Source organism: Grus americana, chromosome 4 (assembly GCF_028858705.1).
Source record: "Grus americana isolate bGruAme1 chromosome 4, bGruAme1.mat, whole genome shotgun sequence".
Lineage (NCBI taxonomy): Eukaryota > Metazoa > Chordata > Aves > Gruiformes > Gruidae > Grus > Grus americana.
In genome coordinates this window covers 82316303-82343442 of record NC_072855.1, presented here as the reverse complement: position 1 = coordinate 82343442, position 27140 = coordinate 82316303, and the positions used below count along the sequence as shown (strand labels likewise).

Below are 27140 nucleotides of genomic sequence, written 5' to 3'. Positions count from 1 at the left end.
GCCCCAGCAGGAGGAGGAATGACTCAAGATAATGAGTAATCTGAAATACGTGAATAGAACGTTACACAGCTAAAGGGTCATCCAAGCCTTTTGTGGACTAGAACAGGCCTCCCTCTAGCCCCACCTGTGCCGTTTATAATAAAAAACGGAAGTTTCTCCCTCTTCCATTTCAGATGGAGGTAAAGAAGGCAATGAGCCCCTCGACCTGAAGGTCCCTTTCTAAAACGTAGACAAACTCCCAGACCGTGAGCCCAAGAAGCACCGGGACATTTACCACGAAGCCCTGAGGTAAAAGATTGTCTTGCACTGATCCACTGCTGTCTGATGGGCTCTTGGTCACAGACCAGGTTACATCAACACTTGCTGGAAACAGAAAGATCTGCTAAGATAAGGACCTATGTCCTGACAGGACAGGCAGCCCCAGGCAGCTGTTTGGGGAACTCGGTGTCTGACCTAACTCTTAAGCCAGGTTGTGGTGGGTTGACCCTGGCTGGAGGCCAGGTGCCCACCAGAGCCGCTCTCTCACTCCCCTCATTCACTAAACAGGGGAGAAAAGGCATAACGAAATGCTTGTAGGTCGAGATAAGGACAGGGAGAGATCACTCACTAATTGTTGTCACGAGCAAAACAGACCGAACTTAGAGAGGGAATTCATCTAATTTATTACTAGGCAAAACAGAGTAGAGGAATGAGAAAATAAAATCAACTCTTAAAACACTTCCCCCCCCCCTCCCATCTTCCCGGGCTCAACTTCACTCCCGGCTTCAACCTTCCCCCCCCTCAGCGGCACAGGGGGACGGGGAATGGGGGTTGCGGTCAGTTCATCACACGTTGTTTCTGCTGCTTCTTCCTCCTCAGGGGGAGGACTCCTCTCATCGTTCCCCTGCTCCAGCATGGAGTCCCTCTCACGGGGTGCAGACCTTCAGGAGCAAACTGCTCCAGCGTGGGGTCCCCCACGGGGTCACAAGTCCTGCCAGCAAACCTGCTCCGGCGTGGGCTCCCCTCTTCACGGGTCCACCGGTCCGGCCAGGAACTTGCTCCAGCGTGGGCTTCCCACGGGCCGCAGCCTCCTTCAGGTGCCTCCACCTGCTCCGGCGTGGGGTCCTCCACGGGCTGCAGGTGGAATCGCTACACCCCCTCATCCTTCCTCCATGGGCTGCAGGGGGACAGCCTGCTTCACCATGGCCTTCACCAGGGGCTGCAGGGGGATCTCTGCTCCGGCGCCTGGAGCACCTCCTGCCCCTCCTTCTGCACTGACCTTGGTGTCTGCAGAGTTTCTTACATCTTCTCACTCCTCTCTCCGGCTGCAAAAGCTCTCTCTCTCTAAGTGTTTTTCTTCTTCTTAAATATGTTATCACAGAGGCGCTGATTGGCTTGGCCTTGGCCAGCGGCGGGCCCGTCTTAGAGCCGGCTGGCATTGGCTCTGTCAGACACAGGGGGAGCTTCTAGCAGCTTCTCACAGAAGCGACCCCTGTAGCCCCCCCGCTACCAAAACCTTGCCACGCAAACCCAACACACATGTAAAGTCATTACACGGAAAAGATGTTATCAACAGAGGTATGCGAGACTAGACGAGAATTGAGCTTTGTGCTCCTGAGATGCAGCCCGGGTTTGCTCCTAGCTCTTCACAGCTTTCTAGGGTTAGATTTCAACGGATCCAAAAGTTGAGGCACACTGGATTTCAGTTTTCAATCAAACTCCATCTTTGGCTTAAAAGAAATACCACCCTTGCTCTGGAGTAAAAAGACCACCGTCGTCACCCAGAGAAAAGCTTCAAAGGCTAGCAAAGATTTAGGGCGTCACATTTTTGAAAAGCTGTTTTATTTCTCGTTAAACTTCCCATAGGAAACGCACCCTTTTTCACAGATGAACGGCCTATGCTATTTCCCATTGAACCTAAACATGAACTAAAAGTCGGATGAAGCGTCAAGGGAAAAAACAAGCCTTTCACTGGATATTTTCCCATAGGAATGAAACCCAAAACCCAGAACCCAAAACCAATCCTTTGCATTTCCAAGTCATCCCAGATATTTCCCCGATTACTTGTTCACAGAGGTTCGAACCCTCGTAGCTGTATACGACTGCTTCTTATCTGATCCCCAGGAAGCACGTTTCCTACAGAGCACCGTGCAAATCATCCCTCCGCTCAATCAGCGGGTCAGAGCTGGGCAATGCTTTCCAGCAGAGCCTTAGGACAAGTTCTGCATCCTTTTTCTCCCCTGTAAATGTCTCCGAGTAGGTCCTTCTGTGTACTTCAGCCAAGTGTTGTGCTTGTCCCATTAAGGCATATTCCACGTACGCAGACGGGCTCTCCCCGCATTCAGTGGACTTCGGAGCAGGCTTGCGTACCTCTGTTAAGAGCAGTTACGTATTCAGCGCAGACAGAAGCCGATTCCTTTGGGAGACTGCTGACCCCAGACAGACTTTCCCTCGCCTCCGTACCGCGGCCTGCAGAATGAGCCACTGTCTTTAAAACAAACACTCAAATGCTGTGCTTCTTATTAGCCCCAAACTTTTGTCCCCTTATTCATGAGAAGGAGTACCTTGGCCATCAAGCAGTCGTTTCAGCGGCGCCTCACTGAATAGTGCCTTTTTTCTGTGTGCGGTGACTGCCTGGCCCGCGGCTCTGTTTGGCTGAACTCCGGCAAACGGGAGAATTATTCTGGCTGAAACGAGACACAGAGAGCATCAGGATCAGGCCACAAAGACTTACATAAAGGCAACAAGCACATAATAAAGCCACATGACAATTGATCATTGCAAAGGGCTGTCCCTACAGAGTGATGTATTGCCAGAGTTTGCAGCGCTGTTCTGCCTGCTTTATCCAAACCCAGTCATCCCTCAAGTTCAGATGATTACTGTGTTTTCCAGTCATTTTTTCTCTCTGCAGTATCGACCACAGGACAAGGAGCGGGCCGATCGAGAGTCCAGTCGTGGCGCCCAGCAGCCTCAGCAAGAACACTTCTGTACTAAACCCGCCTCTCCTCGTCCTGCTTTCAAGTCAGGGAAGATCGCAGGCGGACACCGACATTGGCAGTAGCAAATAGTGTGGTAGCAGCTCAAAGATCAAAAGCACGTTAAACTCCTCGATTAGGCCAATCGTTTCATCCTCTTTCTTTCAAGGACAACGCCAGTGTCAGGTGAGAACCCTAGCATGGCACAGCAGCTGAGAGCCCCACACACACACACACGTAGCCACATCCCAGGCAAGTTCCCAATTTCCTAAGAGCTGTCGGGCTGCCCGCAAAGGGGCAGCGGTGGGTGACGGGGAGAGGAAAGGCGAGAGCGGGGTTCCAGCATCTGTGCCCTGAACTAAGAGAGAAGAAATCCATATCCAGCAAACGAGGTTATCTCTGAGAGGACAGCGATATTTATATTAACACGGTCAGATATTTTACGCAGGCTCGGCATTATTTAACTGACCCCGAGCCAAAAACCAGCCCTGCTGTGCAACAAGTCCGATGCCGGTCAGGCTGTGCCCCCAGAGATTTTTTTTATAAAGGAACATATTACAGTTTGGCAATCTGAATCCCACCATGTGATTTATGAAAAGAGTATTGTCCGAGTTACCCTCAAGGCCACTGAACTTTTACAGAAAGGAGGGATGAGGGGGAGGTAAGGAATGCTGGACACACGCACAAAAAAAAAAAAAAAAGGGCAATAAATATGACATGCTTGTGCCGTTTAAGGGAAGGCAGCCTGAATATGCAACGGAAGTGCAGCCTGAACCCCAACACCTGCTGGATGTAATGGACTCTGAAGTGCTGTTTCAGAATTAATCAAGTCATTTAAAATCATAGCTGTAGTCTCCATTCACTACTCCTGTGCATAAACGCGCTGATCCCGATACTAATCCATGTCGGGTGACTTGAGCAATATATCACCATAATTGCCATTTTAGGGCTGCAAATTGGAGCTAAAATAACCAGATGCAAAAGAGATGGCCATATCATACTCTCAAGATGGATCTCCAAAGTTCAAGGAGAGTTCAAGCATGGAAGAGGCAATAGAGAGGGGTCAAGTGTAAGGAGATTGTTCATGTTCAAGAGGAATTAACTTTACAAATATATTGTTTCTGAGGTGGTAATTGTACCATCTTACAGCTATTCATACCTCATTTAATCTTTGCATTCTTCTCAGCCATTAGACTGATTGTTCTTCATTGAAGTAAATTTGATTTTGACAAAATATTCCGTTTTAAAACTGCAACTAATTTCCCCAAGATTTTTTGCTTTACAATACTTCTCTCTGAAACCGCACAGCCCAGAACCAGGTACGAGATCTTCAAACTACAGGCTCGGGATCCACGCGCAAGGCAAAAGCACTGAGACTGCCGACTCATTTTAGCGTCAGGGAAATAGGAAGTCAGACTGCCTTACGATGATTAACAAATACAGAGCTTGAGATCTCATCAAAAGGAGGGTTAAGAGCACTGTTCTCGCTCAAAATAAAGCGGTGTTGTCTGTTGGCCTGGTCTGGAAGCTTCGAAGTAGTCAAGCACTTGAGCTACCGTGGATTTTAAGGTTACCGACAGGGAAATGCCTTCTGTGATTCAAGGATGTTATTTCCCGTGTAACTTGACAAGCAGAAGTTCACATAAACAGAAAAATCAGCTGTTCTCTGAAGAAATCAAGCAACAGACACGAAGCATTCAAGGGCGGGACCCTAACAACAGCAACAAACTGTACCGCTTCGCTTTGCGGAGGCTTACAACAAACTGAGTCTTCCGTAATAAAATAAGCATACCTGCCGTCAGGAAACAGCAGTCCTAACGCACCTCCGCGGTCCTGTAAAATCAAAACAAAAGGCATTTTAATAAGCCGTAGGGCAAGAGCGTAAGGAAGTTCTGAGCCGCTCATCAGCACTAGTTTAAGAAATTTCCTTATCCGATAGGCTTCTCTTTTGATAAAGTCAGATGAGCCCATTAATTAGGCGTTCCCTTTCCCAGCTTCAAATTGCACCGCTAAAGTACGACTTCAGCTTATTGCTGAACTACCCCCAGACCTAAGCGTCACTGTTGGCACCTCGTAAGTCATCCGCACAGCCCAGAGAGAAACCACACGTACCATTGTTTCTATAAGGCTGGGTCGTAAGAGTCTCTACCGCAAAGCCGTGATTTAAACTTGCTCCCGCTACAACTCCAGCAGACAAAGGGACAGCTTTTCAGGCGATGTAAATCAGCACAGCACCATTGTACTTGGGAGAGCTATGCTAATTCATCCTGGGAGGATCTGGTGACCGGAGCACGGCCAAACAATGGCATTACAGAATGCTAATGTGCTATAGGTTACCTGATAATTTCTGCAGCATAATTGGCCAACATGGAAACGTTAGAAATGATTGAAGTTCATAACTAATTGCAACCATTACCGAGACAGCATTATTTATGATTAACAGCATGTAGCAGGCCTGATTCTGATTTCACTCACATCTCGTTCCAGTCAGATTTTTGACAGGTAGCTGGTGATGTTCCCTGTGTGCCAGCTTCTGGAGGAGGCCGGCCCTCACGGCTACAGCTGTGTTTTCAGCATACGAAGATCTGATCACGCTGCCACCATCAGGAAAGTGAGGTCTTCGGCGCTTGAACTCTAGGCTGAGTGGAACAAAGCCCGCGTTCAGCGTGTTCTTTCATTTCCCTGTCGGCAGAACTCCACTGCCCGCCGGCCGGGTCGCTGCCTGCCCCTGGTGCTTCAGGCAGCCTGGGGACTTGTCTGTCTCTCGACTCCCGTATTTCGGGGCTGTCAGGTAGGGTGGGACTACGGCAGCCTCATTGGACAGGGTCAGCGCTGCCTTACATCGCATTTACAGGCCAAAATAAATGGCTTGAATTTCCAATTTTCTTCCGTAGGTCTGACCATTGAGTCCCGATGGGAGCTTGTGAGGGCTGGCTTCTCTCACAGGTCTGCCTTCAACTATGGGTGCTCAGCTTAGAAACCGGGCTGGCGGGAAGGTGACTCACAGCAGCATTAGTCAGTAGCTTTGGAACTTCCTAAACTGAGAGAAAAATCAGTGTGAATTCAACCGTTACTCCCCCAAACACAGGTACACGCAAACACGCATATAGATCAAAATAAAAAAGTATGAAAATCAAGCCTCCAAAAAAGTCCCCCGGTTGGACACACTCATTACGTTTGACGCAGCAAAATCAGAGCCTGGAATCTCTCGCGCAGAAAGAACAGTTCCGTATCTTTATTCTCCTGAGAGCCCTTGTCTAAAAACAATCATCTGCAAATTGTAATTTTTCTCCATCTTTCATAAACATCAGCAATAGCGCAGCCCTCTCTCCCCCTCTCTTTTTCTTATTCAGGATATCAGGCAGATAAGAGTTATCAGTAAAGGTCATCCTCAATTTCTGTACAGAAATGATCTGTCTCCGGTATGTAATAAACATTTATCCATGCCTTTATTAGCTATATTGGATCTGACAGTTCTGTTAAACCATTTTCTTTCATTTTGCTAGGTCATGACGGTTAATGCTGCTAAAAAATCTCATCACTGCTTTTGATCACTGTATTGTCTTCTCAGTATTATCAGGATTTTGTAAAGGTAAGCACTGGCTGGAATGACCTATTAAAGTTACAGCCCGTTGAGTTCCTGGCTTTTTTCTTACCACAATAAAAAAAGCGAAGGAGTGCAAAGCATAAATTCTACTTTCGGGGTTATATTTAGTTGTACAGTTGACATTTAGTAGAGCAGTCACTTTAAGCCCACTTTGCATTGGTTTCGCTCCATCTTTTTCACATCCTTGAGTTTCTGAAATGGTGTTGGGAGCCACACCATGGCAAATGAGCTCAATTAGTGGGACCAGGAGGCGATGTCCCAGTTAACCCCTACCATGCCAGCAGCACGTTAGGCATCTGCTCAGGATTTTTAAACAATTCCCATGATTTACGAAGCAGGCTCCATCTGCAGATGGAGAAGCCTTTAAAGCATTTTCATTCACTCTCACGTGCTGGCGGCAGAGCGGCACGTATTCCGAACCCCGGCAATACTCAGCAAAGCACTGGAAGGTATTCACAAAGTTAGGCACCTACGTCAGACTTGTTGCAGTTCCCATCTCCCTCCATCCAGGTCTGTGTTTCAGCCACCAGGACAGACTTCCTTTCAGCTTAACGTGAGTCAGATGCAGCTAAGCCCAGGGTGCCTTTCTTCATCCTCTGCCCATTGTTCTCCGCTGATGCTGACACCAAAGTCATCGCTATACTGTCTGAGTACGTGAAATATTTTTCAAATTTTCTGTTGTCCAGCATTACTGGGGGGGGGGGGTAGCACGGGAAGGGGGGATAAATCAAACAGAAAGCCCTTGTATGCCTTCTTGGGCTCCTCTTGCCACACACCATAGGGCCGCTACTCTGCGGTGAGATCCACCGTCATATTTTTCGCGGCTACGGGAGATCAAACCGGTGGTCCCCTGGGCCGACAGACCAAATCGTTCCCCGATTTGTATCCTGCGATCGGTACAAAGTACCGATTTAACACGGTCTCGTGCCGGGTGTCAGCGCACAGTCGTTGCAGCTCAGAGGTCCAGTCGGTAAGGTACCATCATGTCGTGACGCTGTGCTGCTTCTCTCAAGTGGACCCATGCTTTCCTTCCCGTGGAGCCATGCATATGTACCACCTGGGCCTTCAACCAGAGGCCCGTTACCCCACAGGCCAACCATGGGGCAAATCCAACCTCTGCCCATCCGGCAAGTCTTCCCGGCAGAAGTCAGGGAATGCCGCTCACACAGCAAACCCAAGAACGCTTTCCCCAGCCCGTTCGCAGTGGGCTCCAGGGCATGAGCAGAGACCAGGTCCCTTCAGCGGCAAACCAGCTCCCCGCCGTGGATCCGACCGACATGCTACAGCGCAAGTAATTAAACCACTTCCTTTGGCTGAGGGGAGGCTGGTGGCATGTTGCTGTCGGGGGAGAGAGCAACTGCGACCCTCTCGGTCTCCGCTGCTGAGACTGCTCTGATTCCAAGTTGGGAAACAACATCTCTGCAACAAACGAACCGAAATGCTTTGATGTCCCTGCGGATGGGCTGCTCTGTCGATGCCTCCCGCTGATTTCCTGGGCTCCTCGGGAGCTCTGCAGCCCTCGTTTAATGCTTTCTCTTTTCAAGGTAAAGGTAGTATTTCCACGCTCTGTGGTTCTCCGTAGCCCGCTCTGTTACTGGCAGTGCCAGCACACACTGAATTGAAGACAGCGCTGGGGCGCAGCATTATCCTTCCAAGCGATCCACAGATCTTGGGCCACGGGTCCTCAGACCAGTTACGAAAATGAGCCAAAGCCAGAGGGCGGAGCCAGTATAACTAACTCCCTTGGGACTGGAGAAACATACGTATGATGTCACTTTTAATTAAGACATCGCAGAAGTTGGCATCTTAAAGTTATCCCAGGATACTGGTGCTTTCAGAGATGCCTGTATCCTTAAGGTTAAAGAGAAGAAGAAAGGCACGAGAAACTCTGTGAGTAGTCAAATAAGATATCCTATAAGGACCTACGCCCTCTTACAGAGACTTTGCCAGTGGTATTTAGGTGTCTCTTGCAATAGGCATTCGCTAAACGCAAGGTCTTCCTGGTCTCGTTGGCAACTTCCAGCACCGTCCCAGTTAAAGCACTGGCTAAGCGTAAATCCACAGGGAATACCAAAGAGCATGCCCTGCTCACAGCTGCTGAGCCCTCACAGATCTAGGATCTGCAAAGGCAGTAATGGGAACACCACTAACCTCCAACGTACCTGGGAAAGTCTCATTTTCAATGCAACTCTGGCAGTCTCCGTGGGAAGTTTAACGTAAGTTTAACCTGCTGTTCCATACTACGAGGATTTGGGAATTGGCGAGTTGGTGCCGAGCAGCGGTCCTTTCGGCCTGCTGTCCTGCCAACCACAGTAGCCAGAAACAACAGGTTCAGAAGGTGCAGGTAGGTATCCCTTGTGAAGGCTTGCAAGGGAAACTTGTTCCCAGAAGGAACGCCTGCCTTATCCACATTGACTTCTGAACACCTTACACACAGTAAAAAAAACCCAAAACCAACCAAACCCAAAACGAAACCAAAAAATTCCCAACGAACAAAAAAAAAAAACCCCCACCAACACTCTCCTGACTGCAGAACTGGCCAATATGGGGATACTGCAGACAGTCACAGTGACTTCCCTTCAGCTGCATTAAGCAGCCGTAGCTAAAAATCTACTTCCTGCCTGAAGCCCCGTTTTCAGTTACAGACCGTAACAACGGGCCTGAGGTCAGCATTGTGAAAGGGCACATTATTTCTTCCCATAAGCAATAGGCTGCTTTTCAATTTCCTCAAGCGTCCCCTTAGCTGGCAGCAACAACCCATGCTCTTCTTTCCTCCGGTTGTACCTAGCTGCGGCTTCACTGACTTCCAAAGGCAAACGGGGATGGACGAATGCGGCAACTCACACGAACAACGAGCAAAACGTTTTCCTAGTCGCCACAACAACAGGCGTATCAAAACGACAAGTCTCTCTGAGTGCTTCCACATACACTCTTCATCTCCCCGTGTCCTGCAAGTCCGTGTTCGCCACGGTCTGCGTGACATATGCCTGCAGCAGGAGAAGAGGTCCTACCTTCTCGCTAGAAATGAATGGCAACCTTGTACACGCAGAGGCTTGCGTCTCTGCTGCCGGGACACCGGTAAACCCCAGGGAAATGCAGGAATTCCCTACCCTGGCTTTCTGCGTGCCAAAAATCCCACAACTTTCAACAAAGGAAGATCAAGGGTGTTAACCCCGATGCCCCAGCTAACTTAACCCAAACCTCGCTCCCGGTACCCACATTTGGAGAAAGAGGCCTCTCTTCCTTGTCTCTAAGTGGCCACCCAGCATAACTATCTCCCCGTAATAATTCATGAACGGGCTTCAAATGGTGCAGGCTTGGAAGCGGAGGTTGGCTCAGACATGATTATCCTTTTCACCAGCCTAAGTTAGAAGTGCAGACAATAGACACACAGACCAATAGATGCACTCTGACCTTGATGTTTCAGACCACCAGGCTGTTAAACAAGAGGCAGGACCCCTGTGGTCATGGGAATCTGCAGCATGTGTTTAAACCTGTAACACTATATTTATTGGTGAAATTTGCCTAACCTATCTTTAACATTTTTCAGGTGCGTATCTACTTGCAAAATTTTATGCAGTCCGTATATGCACAGACATACACACAAGCCTAAGCTGAGGACGAGAAAGAGATAACTCCTCATAACAGCTTTCAAATGACTGGTGAGCGGCAGCTACTGCTGGCAATTTTTCACCTATATCGCCCCTGCTCCTTTAGTTCGGTTGATAAATAAAAATTTGCCACTGAGCCTTCTCATGCTATAAACAGGTAAATCTGTGTCCTACTGAAGACATCGGTTTTGGCCCAGGGCTCCGTTTCCAGCTATTCTGCTCAAAAACAGCATAAGCGGTTTCTGATGGCTGGGAGCGACCGAATTGTTGATTCAGGTGCTACAGAGAATTCATCTTAAGTAGCCAGCTTTGTCAGGCTTAGCTCGCTCTCGGTACAGTTCCTCCTCTACGCATCAGAACAGGGCTCAAAGGGGATACGGAACAAGTGGGTTTTGCAGGGCCGGTCTTCCAGGAAGACGGAAGTCCTGATGTCCGACTTCCGTATGAGCTAGCAGATTTGTGCAAAGAAGCGAGAGCATCCATCAAAATCACCTAAATGACCAATTTGCCAAGTTATTTGTCTTTAAAATGAGACATTTAACATGTCCCGCTATATGCTGATGAATTTTAGTAGCAGAGTCCTAAAAAATAAAATCCATATCCAGATAATGCAGCTGGTAGTTAATGATTACGATATGTGACACTTCAAATATAGCAAGTCGATGACATTTAGCTGATTTGTCTTCCCTATTTTTTGCTAAACAAATTGGCAAAAGAAGAAAAACGGTTGATGCGCTAACAAGTTTCACACAACCTTGAAATAAGTTACATTCAAAAGCTAGAAGCCTGATTCAGTTTAATAGTTAAATCATTTATTCCCAGGCTAAAAAAAAAATAAAAAAAAAAATCCTGCCCTGAAGTCATTATCAGCAGGATCCTCTATTTGAAGTCTCGCAAAATGTTCACGGAACGGCCCTTGTGATTTGGCCAAAAGGAAACAACGCGCTCAGCGGCTCTATGCAGGCCAAAGCAAATGGAGACTCCCAGTATGACAATATTAAATTATTATGGCTTTTGCAACAGGGGGCACAATTGTTAGTGGCCCCCTTCCTCTGATGGCCAAGCTATGTTCCTCCCCGCCGTGAGCATTCATTGTCATACCTAATATTTGCATGCTTTGATAATAATAAGATTGTCGAGATAATAGCAGGGAAGTTTCAGTAGAAACTCAATTTTCAAAAGCCAGCTGTGCATGGCCCCAGTCGCTTTTTCTAAGAAGATGCCTTCAAAAAGCAAAATTAAGCCTTGCTCATGAGAAAAAAAGAAATTTTTCCCCTCCCCAAAAGAAGAAGAAGAAGAAAGGAAAGAAGGGTTATTGGACAAGAGAAGGATGAAAACCACTTCCTGGAGAAATTTTTTTTTTTTTTTTTTAACATGAGTTTAAACTTCTTTTTGTTCCCAAAAGCATTTTGGTCAGTGCAAGCAAATAATACTGCAAACAGAAGGGCAGGTCTTAAATCAGAGAATAATTACCTTTGTGAGCTTTATTGATTGCACTGATCTAGCTGAAAGAGTTTGGGTGCTTTTCTCTCTCATCCACCTTTTTGCATGACATCACCATTCAACAGCTCAAATGAGGTGGGACATAATGTGATTTTTGGAAAGAATGGTACTATTGTTGAAGTCCACGAAATTTGTATTTCTTAGGGTTTTGGCAAACTCTCTCCTTTGTCAACACAAAATAATGGCTTCAAAAAAGAAAGGAAAAAGGAAAAAGTCCGCTCCCTCTTTCCTTTTATCCTTTATCCCTATTTCAGACTATGTCATCCTGAGTTATCAAGGCTGAGGGACTTTTAAATACTCATGAAAAGCCCCACAAGGGTAAACGTCATGGGCCGAGCCCTTGTTGGACGAGAAGCCAAACCTCTCCTGTACATCGGGAGGGCTACCCAGCAACCTACAGCAGCTGAAGGACATTCCTTCCCGCTGCACAGTCGAAAGGAGACTTCACAGCACAAGTGCCCACAGTCTGCTCCATTTGTTGCACGTGTTTCACACCTTCCAGCAGCTGATGGGGTGACTTAACTGGGAGGTTTCGGAAGCCACATGGCTTTATATGCTTCTGGCCCTTGCAGGCTGCCAGAGAGTCAGAAGCAGCCAGAACGCAGGCACAGAAACCTATCTGGTTTCCCCATAAAAGTGGGGAAGTGTCTTTTCACTGGCTGGTGCCCCGTAGAGTTATTTACATAGCAAGAGTGAAACAAGCATAAATTACCCAGAGGTGAAATGCCTTCACTGACTCACGTTTGCAGCGCACCGCTGTCCGAGCAGGAATAATTGCACAAGATGCGGTGCAGAACAACAGCAAAAGCATACAGGATTGCCTGGGTGGAGCTGGAGCCTCAGGCAAGACCCGCTGGAACGACCTTTCCTGGAGGGTAACAGTTCCCGGCAGCAGCCGGGGAGCTGCTGAGGGAGTGGCAATCTGCAAAAGAAATCAACAACAAGGAGCAGAGATGTTAGCTAACTTGATGTTCCTAAGATGAATCAACACTGAAATAAGAATGGCAAGTCATACCCTCACTTCTGCAGCACTGCCGTCTCCAGAGAGGTTTGAAGAGCAGATCGCAGTGCTAACAATTCATCATTTCCTCCCACCAACCGACCCGGACAATGGTATCCCACCACCATCTCCCCTGTCAGAAGACAACAAAAAGACAATAAAAACATTTTTTAAATGCTTTCAAGTACACCCCATAATCCTAGCAGGGTAGAGACAGACAAATATTTATGCAAACATTGTCTCAGCAATACAGTCGCTATTCCAAAAAGCACTAATCCCAGGCAAGCAGGTAGCTGCACGCTCGCCTGTTTCTGCCTTTGTCGCTTCCGTGCTTCGGCCGGCAAGTTAATTTTGCTGTGCCATACACAAAGCTATTTCTTTGTTTCACCTTGTGCTAAATTACCCATTTGCAGCAAAAGAAACCAGAAGCATGTCCAAGGAATATGTATTTGCAATAGCAACTGCCCCGCTGCAGCAATAGCCTCTGTCACTAAGCCAAACTGAGGTAGGGCTCCAAAGTGTTTGGATTAAGGAGCTTACAAAAAGCAAACTTTCTGCTTATATTTATACATGCACACGAAATGTATACATGCTGTGAAAGAAACAAAGTGTTCCAGAGTAGAAAGCGTACTTGCAATGGGCAATTAAGCACCCAACGGCACACCCCGATTAAAGGGAGATCTTTGTGGCCTGAAATTGTTACTATTTCTGCATTATACCTTCTCCCGTTGTTTGGATTCTCTGGAGTTCCATCCGTGTAAAAGACAGCAGAAAAGCAGGTCTCTAATTCACTGTATTATAGTCCATATTTAAAGCAGTTAAACTTTTCAAAATTTAACTACTTGTACTTTGCATAAACAGGGCTACTTGATTTGCTGTTTGCCTTGCAGGTGAGAAGGCACTCGACACATACTCATTATCATGGTACCAACTCTTGGGAGAAAAAACAAAACAAAACAAAACAAAACGAAAAACCCCACTAAAAAACCAGAAGCATCTTCAGCGTGAGCTGGGATTCCCGGCCTCCCGTAGGAGGCAAAGGGAAAAGCTGCATCGACAACCGGTGCTGGAGGCAGCACTCTCAGCTCAAGTCAAGAGAGCGGGAACAGCTTGAACTCCCTGACAACTTTATTTCTCTCCCTCTGTCGCTGGGCCTGTGCTCCTGCGTTTCAGCTCCGAGTTCCGGACGTGCCACTCGCTTGCCCTTCAGGAGCCAACAAGTTGACATCGTCGTGCCTTTCAGAAGGAAAGCTGTCAGTAGAGCACGAAGAAGAAATCAAAGGAGCAGAAAACAAGGAACAAACCCCATTTTTAATTCCAAAACATCGGACTAAGACAGCATATAGGATTTGAGGGTTTTCCTGGCTTTTTTTCCCCCTTGGACAAGCAAGGAAGCATGCATTTTGCTGGGAGCTGCTCAGTCTGAAAGGCCGACGTTACGACTCCTGCCCACAACACGAGTTTATCCTCAAGCTAGCTATCTGTTCCTTTGAGAGGGGCAGCATGGGACAGCGGAGGAGAGGGGGAAGGGGGGGAAGCTTTTCTTTACACTTGTGCTGTTCTGAATGTGGACCATCTGTGCCCCCAGCTGGAGTGCTGGAGATGGTCTGGCACTTGAACCACACCATATTTACAGATCTAAACACAAATGGCTACTGCCTGATTGTTTCATGATTCATTAGTCAGACAAGCTCTCCTCTCCCGCCAGCACAGCTGTTACAGAGTAAACCTTTGTCACTTAATAGGCCTGATTATTACTTTCCATCAAAGGTATTGATCTGTGTCATCTCTACTTAAGGGAAAAGGGGAGAAGCGAAAAGGGGCCCAAAATGTGTCGGGAAGACAAGGGAGGGGGGGGGAGGAATTAAAAAACAATGACATTTCTATGGTGACTAGAGGCACCGGTCAATACGTTTAATCTCTCCTGGATGTACTGTATTCATGTATTCATTTACCACAGTGACTAGGTTACTCATGGAGATGAAACGTCTCACATGATGTGGCATTCCTTGCACCGCACCAGACTGCTGCAGTCACACAATATGGCCATGCATATAATTGGTCGGCCAAACGCACAATGTGAATTAACAAATAGTACTTAAAAAAAAATAGAAATCAATTAAGTCGTGCAGCAGAAGGTAAAAATACAGGTTCATCTCTAAGTGGCATGAGATCAGACGACAAGATTGATAGCGAGACTTCAGAGACACATCCCAGGGTTAAGCCCACGTCCACCCAGGCCCGTGGCACTACCCCAGTTTACGCCGGTGGAGGAACTGGCCCTTTTTGTTCAGCGAACGAGCCGGGAATAGGACGCAGTCTGTTCCATAATTGCGATGCAGAGTGTATTTACCACAGCTTGAGAGCTTCTCGTTGCTCCAGTAGCCGCCTGACAAGCTGCCATTGCAGCAATTGCAGTGTTATTGCAAATTCACTCACTCCGTTGGCGGGATGAGGTTTGCAACATCCAGATTGAGAGTTTCATCGCCTCTCTGACTCGCAACACAGTTATTAGCAGCATTATTGCTGCCCTGCCGTATTTGAGGTGGTACCCGGTACCCGCCGTTCCAGCAACCAGGTGGACAGTTCAGAGCCACGGCTGTGGCAGTCGGGAGCGAGCTCTCGAGGAAAGATGGTTTCACTCTTTCCATTTTTCTTGTGTTTCAGGGATCATCTTTCCTGAAGCCAAATCCCAAAGCCCTTCTCCAGTCCTCTTTCAGACTAACCAGCAGCGAAGGTCTGGGAACTACATGGCAGACACGGCTTGGCTTGCGCCCATAGCGGCACAACAGTGTCATTACTCAGGCTCCCGGAATCGAAGAGGAATAAAAGCCCAAAGAGAATCTTTGGAGCCGAACAGGACGTATAAAACTAGCGTGCATGTTTAGAGTGCTGCGTTCAGTCCTCCCTCCCAATTCGGGAGCGGTTTCAGGAAGAACCCCAAAATTACAGCTGCTCGGCTCCCCCAGAACATCTTCTTTCTGGGTGAAATCCGCTGCCCTTGTTCCTAGGCTCAAGAGCTTTAGGACAGGACAAGGAATCATCTTTTTAGCCCTTTTGGATCAGGGAAGTCCAGAACCCAAACTCATGCCCCTACACAGTACAGTAAGTCCTTGGTTACGCGGGCACGCGCACCTGTAATGTATTCCAAGTAGAGAGCAAGGTCTAATGCCAGACAAGCTATTACAGGATGGGACGTATTTTCCATGAGAGAACAGAACAATTAACAAATGCATAGGCCACTGGTAGATGCTCAAAGGGGATCTTCTGGTTTCCCTTGTGCAGCCTGTTTGCTGTGCAGTCCTGCAAGGACCGCCTCAGTTTTCCCCACCTTCCAGCAAACTTCTTTTCCCCACCACCAATACCCCTCAAGAGCAGTCTATAAATACAAGGAGCTTCTCCTCAAACCAAGAATTGTGTTTTCAAAGTACAGAGGTCAGTAAGATGTTACACAGGGAATGCCAGTCATTTAAGGTAAAGCACTGTTGAAAGAAGGAGGGAGAAAGAGCGGGAACCTAAGTCAGCCATGTGGAAGACCTGCTCAAAGCACTTTGTTTTCACCCGAGCTTAGCCTGCCTCCGGGGCCGTACCTGCCGTGTCCAGCCGAGGTTCGTAGCGTGCAATGACAGATGTCGGCCCAGCGTGCCAGCGGACAGGGAAGCAATCGATGCTCTCGTGAGCGAAGCGCGCAGGCGTGTGTGCAGCTATGACACGGAAAGTTCCTTTACAGCCCAGCTTCCACCCAAAGCTCTGAAACAGACCAAAATACACACGCTTTTCTGAGTAAATCTGTGCCCCTAAGGAAACCCGGCCCTTCCATCCCAGGATTTCCCCCAGCCCGCCACCCCAGACCCCATTTCTACCCACTCGCTCCCACATCCCAAGGCATATGCATTTTCCCTGGACGGAAAGAAAAATCAGAAGACCGCAGCACACGACACCAAGCAAGAGTTGAGGCACACACACTCCATGGGAAAGTGTTGCTTGGCAATACTGCGTGCGCTGAGCTTCCCGCCAAGGGACCGGCGCTGTCTCTGTGCCAGGAAATCAGCCATTCAGCTAACAGGCAAAGCAGCGGCCACGGAAGACGGAGAAGCAGAAGGGAGCCGTCAAACCCAAGAGACGTGCTTGCTCTCTTCTCCTCATGCGCTACAACAAATAGCAGGGGGGTAGGGGTGGGTGTGGGGAGCGAGGAACCAGAGAGATGCTGTAAATTTTAGCTTAACCCATTTAGCTTTCTAATGCATCGAGGACGAAAACTGCGCAGTCAGTGGTTAAAGAGGGACCAAAACCAACGTACCGAGACGATATCTTAGAGCTTAGGTTATGAGCAAAAACCTTCCCATTTATGAGCTGTCTTGGAACGGAAAAGGGTGACATTTTGTCACCGAATCATTTAGAAGCAGGCCGAGTAAAAACAGGCAGGAACAGGCTGTTAGGTACAATCCTGCAGCAGGCGGGTCTTTGCCATTGTTGATGCTGCACTTTCCTCCCTTGGAGACGATGTTTGATTCTGGTAGTTGGTGACAAGACCAGAGCAAGGAGCCAGCAAGGCAGAGGAAACACACACACACACACACACACACAAAAGAAAAAAAAAACCCACTCAAGCAGCTCTCAGATAAAACCTTAGCTTTCCAAAATCTGTCCTTCCTGGGAACTTGCTGAGAGTAGGATTTTATTCTTGGTTCATAGAAACGGGTTATCCTTGGGATGGATATGCGGCACAATGGCTTCGCTAGCCTTTTTAACAACGTGCTGCTGAGACACGCCAGACTTATTTTCCTTCCTCTTCTCACTGATGCAGATCTGGAGCAATTGCATATATGCCCAACAACACACCTCCTATCTTTTTAGCCCGGTAAGACTCTGGATAGATAGCATTAGCAGCAACATCTCTTCAACCTCAGAGCAAAATTCAGATAGAAAATTTTTTCCTGTAATACGTAACAGAACCCGCCTCAACACCCACAGTTGTGTATCTTTCTTCCTAAGTCAACAGGCGCTAATGGCCTGGGTGCATTTCCCACCTATTTCCAACACTGAGTTCCTCCCTTCCCCGGATATTTAAAATAAACCGCTCTGACGGCCTCGACAGGCACAGAGACCGAAGGCACTGACAACATGCCCTACCTACCTGCCAAAAGCACGGCTCTGACTCTCCTGAGAGAAAGACACTCAATTGCGTTATTTTTCTCTCGCTTGTGCCTCTGTCGCTGTGCTCAAAGCAAAGCCGAATGAACTCACACCTACATAAAGCAGAGGTTTAACAGGTCAGATCCAATGGTGTCAACTGACAGAGCTCCGCTGCATCCGAAGGACCTACTTTGCCTGAGTATTTCCTGATGAGAAGACCCTCCCTTTGAGAAACAGCACAGCGCTTGCACCATCACTGAACACCTATGAGCCATCATCTGCAGTTTTCAAAGGACTTAGGGGACACCCCAACAGAGCTCTCCAGAGGGCTGCTTTACTAACCAGAGAGTTCTGACCAGCTGCGGTGAAAGGCAGGGGCAGACGCAGGCTGTCTCTCACACAGGCAGGGAAGGCAGCAGCCTGGGGCACCGACTGCTGGGTTGCCCAGCAGTTTCTCGACTCTGGGTTGCACGCGTGGCTGCGGCCTGAAAAAAGGGGCAACCGTTCTCAACTTGCCTCGGGCCGCGGACGCCTTCGTGCTGGATCTGAATGGGACCGATGGCCATAAAACTCCTTGTGGCTAGTGATGAGAGGGTAAAGCAGGAGCAAAGAGTTCTCGTTTCCCCTCCCGCTCTTGCCTGTGGCAGAAGGATGGCAAGGCTGCAGCACCATCTGACCGAGTCCATCCCCAGATTTTCCATATAAATATGTGTACGTTGCAGCCGGTATAAATTGCAGCAGAGCCGCGTCACGTTCCTTCTGCGAGCCTCGTGTAGTACTGCGCCTTGCAATTGAACTGTGTTGTCGGCCGAAGACATCTTCCCCGGTAGGGGAGGCGGGGAAAGGAAAAAAGAAAAAAAGGGAAAGCTTCAGGTCAAACGATTGATTACAGTTTTGAATTACAGGGGGCTATTGATTTTTCATTAAACACCATGTACTGCTGTAAAGCGGAAAAAAAGTAATTCATTGATCAGAGCTGTGGGCCATGTTCACTTATTGGCTTCCTGCCACATCCCATTATTCCCAGTTCTAAATGTATATTGAAGTCAGTTCATTCTAATCATTGCCTCCTGTCACCAGAAATGTCTCTCAGTAACTATTAGTTTAATCACCCCTTTCTTACAATGGTAATGAGTGATAATATCCAGCATTATGGCAGATTCATGAATATTATTCATTGTATTACAGCGTTGCATTTCACAATGCTACAGTTAAGGGTCTGTCAGCATTTCCATTACAAAGCCCCCAGGCCTGGGACTTATAAATCACTCCCAAAATTTTGCTGCTGGCAGAAATAAGGAACGGAGGGCGTCTCGGTTCTGGAGAGAATATTGTTGGAACTGCTCTCTGCAAAATCTTTCTGGCCACAGTTTAGCTGCATTGAATGAGCGCTGGAAAGGGGAGAAGAAAAAGGGGGAGAAAGAAGAGGAACTTTGCCAGCTCAAGCTGGCAAATCAATTGATTAAAATGCCATCATTTCAAAACCAGAATGATCTGGCGTTTACAGTGGATGGTGATTCAGGAGACAGGCATTCTCTTCCTAAAGCCAACACGCACGCACACAGCACTACCGCGCTATCTTGCCAATAGCGACACTTTAAATTTAAGAATGTCTTATCTGAAATCTTTTGACTTCCGTGGCATGCTTTTCTCCGTACTGGCTGCTGGCTTCTATGTCTGATAACCTGCATTTTGGGAAAGCTGCTTGCTGTAGGGCCAAGCGTTGAAAACCTCAGCTTTTACGTAGCACCTGCTTAGGTCAAACCTCGGCCTGGGGACAGCGGCAGGTACGGTTTTAGTAAAAGGTTCCGGAATCCAGCCTGGAGGTTTAGAGGCAAAAATGGTCAAATTCGGGGGTTACACCCACACCGATTGGAAACCTTTCTATTTGCAGTGACACGCCATAAAGTTGTCACCGGAACTACAGGCCTTAAAACTGACATTAGGCTCTGACCCATTATTTTCAAAACTTTGGAGCTGAATAAGATTTGCTGAGGTGAACAGTTGCTTTTACACTCATCAAGCAAGAGGAGGAAGAGCAGATACTGCAGGGTCCAAAACTGTGCTATGATGATACCAGATAAACAAACAAACGAAGCAAACAGACGCCGACTTCCAGTTGCTTCCACCAGCACAGAACCAGGGCTGAAATACAGAATGGTGACCATAAAGACTATTTTCATAAAAAAGCCCAAGAGATCATCCTTTTTAAGTGCTACCTTCTGCAAAACAAAAAACCAAACAAACCCCACAACAAATAAACAAAAACCAAACAAAAAAAAAGTTGTGCCTCGAAAGGAGTCTAAGAGAACAAGAAGCAATAAGGAATATCAAGTGGCCGTGCATTCTTAGGCTACTTGAGGACTTTTTACACTTGTCGACTTTCTCCTAGCTTTCCAGCTGCAAAAAGCGTCTCTGATACTCAGGAGCGCGTACTTTAACTTTGCACTGGCTGTTTGACATCACTTCTCTGGAAGGACAAAGTAAACTTAACGTGTTCCGTAGGGAACCCAAAACAGGGAAGAGAACAAACAATGTGCATGCGCATGTGCGCAGGGTAATAAATATTATAAGACAAATTTATTCATCCAGTATGTGAAAGCATTTAGAAAAGAAAGATCTGTTACAGGAGAACGTACGGAAACAAAACAGATGACTACCAAACCATAACATAGCCTTATACTAATTAGGTAGACGTGATATCAGATAGACCCTTGTCCAGCACCCACGCACCGATGGTGCTGTCAATAATGACTGTTATCTGGCTCTGTGTAGGCATGCTCCAAGCCATCGAGTCCAGTCGCAAACTCATACAGTGCTGGAAGAATACACAGACAGCTCACCTCAGCTCCCTGCACGAGAGTCTGCTGTTAGACACAGGCCAAGTTTTGCCTTTATTGCTAACACTGTAGCCGCTTGCTTTCATCGTTTAGTCCAGAGGTACAAGTGATACCCTTTCCATCAGCATTTCATCGCCATCATGTCCATCACCACCGTTCATTGTTGGCGTCAACAAAAGAGTCACGACGAGTGGCATGCGCCGTTCTACCTACCCCAGGTAACAGACCTGGGGTATCTGCCCGGGGACAGACTCAAAAGGGGCAGGCAGGGCACAGTGCAAAGGACTAAAGAGTGCCACCTCGCCCGGTCAAGGAGAAAGGGACCCCTGTGAATGAAAACATTTGCCTGAGACACCCGAGGGAGTTCTCTTTTTCAGCGGGGGTCTTGGAGCCCTCCAACCCTGCTGGAAAGCAAGTTCCAGCTGCAGGCAGAAAAACAATAATTCATTTACCCGTGTTTTCTCGCACAAAGTGTCTTTTGCAATGTGTTCCGATACATTGCCTCTCCCTGAAGCCAACCTCCTGCTGAAGCTCTTCACAGTTTGTTGCGAAGGAGAAGATGAAGCCCGCTAATTCCTGCTTTTGAGTCCAGAGCCTGTACTTGAGAGGTCAAGTGGGGCTCAGAGCGACCATCTGGACAGAAAAGAAACAGCAAATTCCAGCCATAAACATGCTTCTGTGCAACGGGGCTCTGCAGAGCTAGAAAGAAGGGTCCTACACACAATGCAGCAGAGGAGGTGGTGGCCACTGTAAATAAATTCTAGTGAGGAAAAGAGCTAATGGATGGGTTATAATGTGCGGGAATAAGGTAGAGAATGACTGCAGGGCTGGCAGTAATCAGCCTAAAGGCATCAGGTGAAGCCCAGAGGAAGCTCTCGATTCTCAGAGGATGCTGCAAGGATAAATAACACTTTTCCTTACCAGACACGTGCACAAAAGAGCAGCTTATCCATGTCAGGTAGTTATATGGCTCCTATTATCGAGTAAGCGCTTTGCAATCTTTGCTGTGTTTATTGTCATGACACCCCGATGAGGGCGGAAAACACAACTCTCACAGACGGGAGCAGGCTCGCCTGGGTACATTTTGAGTACGGCTGGGAAAATAGCATAGGTGAAGCCAAAAAGAGTAGGACCCAGACTGTCAAAGACACTTCAGCCTCTATGTCCCACAGAAAATCGCGCGGAAGTCAATGTGCAAATACGTCTGAGGATTGTGACCTAAGCGTCTAACCCGAGCTCACACAAGGAGTCTGCAGCGGAGCAGGAGACCTCCCTCCGATGTTCTCAGGGAAATCTTACTTTTGTTCCTGCTAAGACAAATCCACCCACCGTGGACAGGAGCACCCTGCATTTGCATGGCATTCACCTAGCCTTACAAAAAGTTAGAGAGAGAGAGGGAGAGAGAGAGATCAAAGCTGTTATTTTGGCTGCCCGAGCATTCCTCGTCTCCCAGAAAAGCCCGTGCCTGCAGCAGCCAGGTCATTTAAAATGGATTGGTTGATGCTATTAAATCTACAGGCTAGGAATGAAGCCCTTACTGGCAAGACGTGTTTTTTCCTCTAATGTCCTTACATTGTGCCAAATAAACAGTGTTGATGTCACATCGTTTGCAAAGGACAGAAATCCTCTGCAGAGCTGCAACAAACAGCCCTTCTCCCATGCCAATACATAGCACACATCTCGGAGTCATAAAGCCTTCATTTCATGCTTCAGCACACCTGATCTAAGGCTCGGATTCAGCAATGTATTCAATAACAGCTCGGATTCAACGACAGCTCCCACCTAGCTTCGCTATGAATGCCCCCATATTTTATTCACATTTTTAACTTTTAACCCAGTTTCCCATGGGAAAAAGAAAACAAAAACCATTCACTCTGTACCTTCCACTTCTCCAGTAACTTTTGTGCGTACTAGTCTACTGCAACCAAATCTGAAAGAGCACTGGCGCTCTTTAAGACGGTTAAGCTCCTCCAAGCCTCATGAAAATAGGTGGCTGGCGGGAGAGAACAAACATTTACTTCAACAGCAATTTATACCACATCTTCAGAGTCGACCCCTTCTCCGACGCTCTCGAGCTAGCCGTTTCTTGCCGAGCGCCTCGTCATCAGCCCGTGCGATTGGTCTACTGGAGTCCAAGAGGATGCGGAGCACCACGAAATATGTGTGTGCTTGTCAAAAGCACAGCCTAAATAGTTACAGTGCTGTAAATATAAAGTAAACAGCTGCTGTACCTTACAGCTCAAGGTAAGACAGAATAGCTGACGTAAATTGTACCAGCGTGCCATCAACATAAAACAACAGGGCACGATATATTACTGCGAGCCCCGAGCATTTCACATCTGTCTTGACACCGTCATAAGTTTGACACCCATCAGTTCCAAAGATAAAATACAACTTGCAAAGGGAATCGTTTTGGCCCTGCATCAGAGAGCTCGTCCCTACAACGGGGCAGGAAGACAGCACTCTGTTCAAGCAGCATTAAAGGATTCAGGCAATGAAGCGCAAGGCAAATACGATGATCTGTTCTACAGGACAACACCTGTCAAGATAAGTCTCAGTCCAGCTAGGTGCTTATGCTGGCATACCAGCTGAAGCACCGATTTGAAGAGAGCTGCTTGCAATCTTGAAGTTATGCACGTACTTATGCTGTATCCATAATACTAGGGCAATGCTAAAACACGATCTACCAGGCACTAACTCGCCGCAGCATTTCAAACAGACTAAATGATATTCCTCACGTGAGCCAGCCTGGGACCCAGTCCTCGCTTCACCACAAACTTCACCATGCCCATTACCGACTCCACTGACTTAAAAACATCGCCTCCCTGCTCCTGACGGGAAGGCCGCTTACTTCTGAACAACCAAAGGCTTGATTAGATTATATGTTATTTCAAGGCCAGCAAATACATGCACCCATCAAATAGGGTACAATACTGAAGGCTCGCGTGACAATCGGACACTGAAAATGAGCGATGCGAGCCATAGTCGGGACCTGCTCTCCTGGTCCAAGCCTTTTCTGATCTTAGCATTGCTTGGAAGGGAAGATAAAAATAAGTCGCCCCTCATATAAAGTCCTGATTTTTTTTACGGGGCTTTGACCTGGCAGAGACCCTTGGCTTTCGCCTATTCCTCACTTCAAAACCCCAAAACTTTTCCCCCGTCCTGCTGTGACAAAATCCTTCTGCTCAGTTTTAACTCGAGGTAACCGCGTGACTCCGCTCAGGTCTTTGGTGGCATTTGCACGCCGAGCGAGAGATGTTACTGGAAAAACAGGGCGGGAGACAAATGTGCATTCAGCTCCCCTTCCAACACGTACCTGGGCAAGAGCGCTTGCCCGTGTCTGGGAGCCAGGAAGGGCTTCGGGATCCCTGGGTTCGGAGGGACCCAACAGGACCGCCTGCCTTCTTCAAGTTAAAGCTTCAGGGCTTCGCGGGACGTCAGTCTAAACCGGTTCAAAGAATTCAGGTTGTACATTAGCAGAGCACGTCATCAAGCAGGACAGTCGTCACGCTAAAGCCTGGCACGCATCTAAGCAGCTGGCTGAATCATGACCTGAGATCGGAAGAGCTGGAGAACAAGTTGTGACTACGGTCACAACTTCTCCATGTTCATTCTGCAATGGCACCATCTCTTCCGCACACCATTAAGAGGGTTATTGATTTTCGCAGATAATCCCAGTTGCCTTACTCAGATTGAAACCTTCAGACGCAGACTTAGCCCTAGGGAGCGAATGGAGCAGAAGCAGAGCAGAGCCAGGCACAGCAGGCATTTGTGACTGTTAGTGAGCACTGAATATTGCCAACCATTATAAAGCACAGGAAAATAGTGAGCGAGGCTTTAGCCAGTTTAGATAATCCTGCAGGGAATACTACCAACAGAAACTAATACATATGCAAGCAACAGCAAGCTGCCTGGGAAACCAAGCTTTTTGCCTTCGGTGTCAGATAAAATGCGACACTTAAATTGCCTTTGGTCCAGCGTTAAGCTCATTATTTAACATACATATATCCCAAAAAGATTGTTCCTGAATATCTACGCAGATCTTATCCTCCCTTGTCCAACGTTTTAGCACAGGAAGGCAACGTTATGCTTGTGGTCTGAATTAAGAGCGACTGGCTTTGCTTGTCTGGAAACAGTCCAGATTTCTCCCTAAGTACCTGGGAGCAGAATCTGCCCATGCGGAGACATCTCCCAGGCCGGACGGCGGTGGCAGTCACTTGCGATTTCTTAGAAATAGTCAGGAGTTTCTCCGTTTAACCGTCCTGTGTTGTACTGTTGTACTCGCATTGTCCGAGACCTGCTCGCTCGCCCGCTCTTGCTGTTTGTGTAAACTCAATTCGTCTCTCTTTCCGCAATCCTTTCCTCCTCTCCTCTTCTAGGAGGGCTGTATTGCTCTCCACTGTGCGATCCTGCTGCATATGTTTCTAAAACACTGGTGTCCCAGAGAAAGGGAAAGGGTGAGGACCCGCACGCGACATAATGGCACTGCTCTGCCAAGAACAAAGCATCCCCAAACGGGGGTGGTCGGCAGTACAAGTGGCTATCAGAAAGTCAGCGCAGATTTCAAGAGGCTGAGCGCTTTCAATTACGATTCAAATCTGCCATTTAGTTCATCATGTTTATTTAGGCATTAAAAGCAATTTTCCAAGCACATGTCTGTCACATTTAGACACAATGGGCTAGCCTGTAATTAGGAAGTATATGACCTCACTGGCTTTAATTGGGAGAAGCCTGCATCCAATCCGTTTACCAGATGATAGAAGGCAACTGGCATTAGAAGGGAAGTTCCGTGTCAGCTGGTAGAACGCGCACAATACCTGCTCTAATGGCCCCCGATTCATCATCACCCCCTCTACCATCAGGACTTTGTCAATGATTTGCTCATCAATTTGCTTGTGTAACAACACAAGAGATCAAGAGACAGATACTGCATCATAAAGAATGATCACAGACCAGGAAAAAAACCCCACAACCAACCAACAACAAAGAAGGAAAAAAACCCAGGAATGGCAATTTCTGCTTTGGCAAGGGAGCAAGGCAGGCACAGGGCCAAAGCCAGGTTTAGCCTGAGTGGCTGTAACTCTGCTAACTTTACACCTGCTTATGTTAGGCCAGAATTTAGCCCACAGTACTCACCAGGGCATGCTGTAGCTTAGTGCATAAGAAGAAAAAAAAACAAAAAACATTTAAGACTGAAATACCTTGGCAAAAGGCAATAATAACGAAAAGTCCATTTGTTGTAGGAAAATGTAGCAGACGACTCCAAATTGTGCTATATGTATCCTACTGCAAAAAAGTACAATTTTGGCCTGGTTAAGAGCCAACGGACGCATCTCGCTACGTCCACCGCTCTGCTCCTGACTGCTGGACAGGCCACGTAACTACGACCCATCCCGGGCACTGATTCTCAGTGACAAATACACTCGTCGTCAGTAGTTCCATAGACAGACCATCACCCTCCAAAGGGATCTATGCTCAGGCCCAAGAAGTCCTACCAAGTGATTTTTTTCAGAACAAGGAGGAGAGAGGAGAAAAGCTATTCTGCATAAACTACACGTCAAATTATTATCGACTTTTTTTTTTTTTTCCCCTAACCGATAGCAACAGAACCTGTAGCTCTACTACACAAAGACCTGGACAAGTTCAAGAGGCAGGGGCAAAGAACGTGCAAAACAAGCATTAGAGAGAAGAGAGGCTCACGTTCACTTCATCACCAAGAATCTCTGTACATTAAAACCACATCCTCTGTGTTCTGTCTGGGGCTGACTTGTCAGGTCCACTTGCTGGTACGAGGATACAAAGATTCCCACACTTTACAAACAGGTCCCAGGTCAGTCACCACATTTATTTCTGTTGGCTATACCGCTTCACCTCAATGAAAAAATTGGCTCCACTCCCTCCTCTATAAGCAGCCTCTCTCTTCAGCTAACAGTATCATATCACCAGGAAAGAAGCAGAAAAAGTGAAAATTCAGAATTTTCATGCCTCAGGTACTTCTAATAATTAAAAAAAAAAAAATCTATCAATAGCCATATAGATAGACAGACAGACAGACTGATACCTTTTCACCTTGATTACGGATGAAAAGGTAAGATCTCAGAACACTTTCCAGAACAAAAGACTCTATTCCATTTTTTATCAATAAGTACCATGTCGTAAACCATGGAATAAACTAACAAACCAAACACATTGCAATTGCTCCCCACAGAAGTTGCCACGAGTCAGATAGAGACTCCTCCCATTGTTCAGAACGTGACTTTGTGCCAGCCCTAACAAGACCACGCGCGCATCCAACCAACCTCAAAAATCCGCAACAGCTCTGCTGTGTGAGCTGGGACGTTCCTCCGCAAGAGCAACCTGGGGGACGCAGAAGAGAGAATGGGAGACAGAGCCAGCTACGCTAAAACTCGCTTTGATACTCCTCCACATGAAGTGAATTATATAAATGTCTGACAGTCATATATGGGGTTTTTCAGCCCCAGACTTTGA

The 27140-nt window shown here is 47.4% G+C and overlaps 1 long non-coding RNA gene across 2 annotated transcripts in view; it reads right to left on the bottom strand.

Annotated features, from left to right (window-relative positions):
• Window positions 1-730: 730 nt before the first annotated feature.
• The window catches only part of LOC129205947 (uncharacterized), a 48177-nt gene continuing 21767 nt past the window's right edge, over window positions 731-27140 (bottom strand). For both annotated transcript variants that reach the window (XR_008576927.1, XR_008576926.1), the window contains 6 exons: window positions 16266-16425; window positions 12691-12808; window positions 12417-12597; window positions 5430-5994; window positions 4747-4787; window positions 731-2666 (listed from right to left, as the gene is read on the bottom strand). This is a non-coding gene — a long non-coding RNA (uncharacterized LOC129205947). The remainder of the gene's footprint in view (window positions 2667-4746; window positions 4788-5429; window positions 5995-12416; window positions 12598-12690; window positions 12809-16265; window positions 16426-27140) is intronic.